We start from the raw sequence: 1,229 nt of genomic DNA on the forward strand, positions 1-1,229 counted from the left end.
CAATCTTTACTTTCCCCTTATTAATAAAACAACTTCGCAGACTTCCAATAACATGCTGTAACACTTCTAGTATAATGCAAATCCTCTCAAAGAATTGTCTTTTAATATTAATACAATGGCATGGAACCCCATGCCATAATAAGTTACATTTTTAATTAAATACATGCCATCTCAGACTGTTATTTTTTGCCTCCAACGCCTATACAATAATCTTGGAATTTCATCACTCTCCACACTATCAAGATTTAAACCCAATAGTAATGCCATCTCTTCTCTAATACGTCCACGCTCATGTTCAGTGGTCGAAGAACCCATCCGGTTGAGCAGATTATGGAGATGCAGATAGTGCTTGGCTAGACAATATACATGCCATAAATGATGACTGGTGTCTGTCCGATCAAATGGCTTCTGATATACCGTTCCATCTGCCATTTGGTTGATTTCTGCAGCCACCTCCTGGACTGGCCGGTTCTCTATCACCATCGCTCCAAGCCGTTTTGCAAGGTCCCCCAGAACATACGGTTTCTTCTCCCTAGTTTCCATACTGCAAGAGATGGGGTGCATTGCATATGTGTGCGTGTTCGCTGCAGTTTTAATCGGCAAGTCATCGATGATGAGGATTTCACTTGACCTAGCAGTCCGGTTCATCACTACAGCCTCTGGCTTGACGAAGATGGGCTTGCTACCCCTCACATGGACCATAGTCAAGCAATCCTCCTGCGTTAGGAGAAAGTCAAATGGTAATATTACTCGCGTCTGATCGTGCATCATCTGTAGCAACGTTAATGCATTGTGGTGCATCATGGATGTCCAAACTCCCAATTGCAAATTGAACCCGGCCCTCTGTTTTAAGTGTCGCATGGTCATTATTAGATCCCGCAGTTTCTCCCGTGTGATTAATGTGAATCTGTCTCTTTTGACCAACTTGCGACCGCAGGCTTTGGAGGGTGCAGTGACATTCGAGGACGAGCCACGCTCATGGGAGAAAAGGACACCGTTCAGATCAAAAACGATACAGTACTTTCGTCGTGACTCTGAAATGAAATGCGTCAGCATAAAAAATGGTACAAGTCAATTTTACCATCTACAATATTAGTGAATGGTGCTCCCGATGGTCGTTCAGAGGTTTTGGTCGAGGAAACGTGAAGGGCGGAAATACTCTCCTCTGCAATGTGGGGTCAATCGCATCCGATGGCGTGTGGGCACATGCCATTTCAGCTGTAGACTCT

Source organism: Selaginella moellendorffii, unplaced genomic scaffold, assembly GCF_000143415.4.
Source record: "Selaginella moellendorffii unplaced genomic scaffold, v1.0 SELMOscaffold_225, whole genome shotgun sequence".
Taxonomy (NCBI): Eukaryota; Viridiplantae; Streptophyta; class Lycopodiopsida; order Selaginellales; family Selaginellaceae; genus Selaginella; species Selaginella moellendorffii.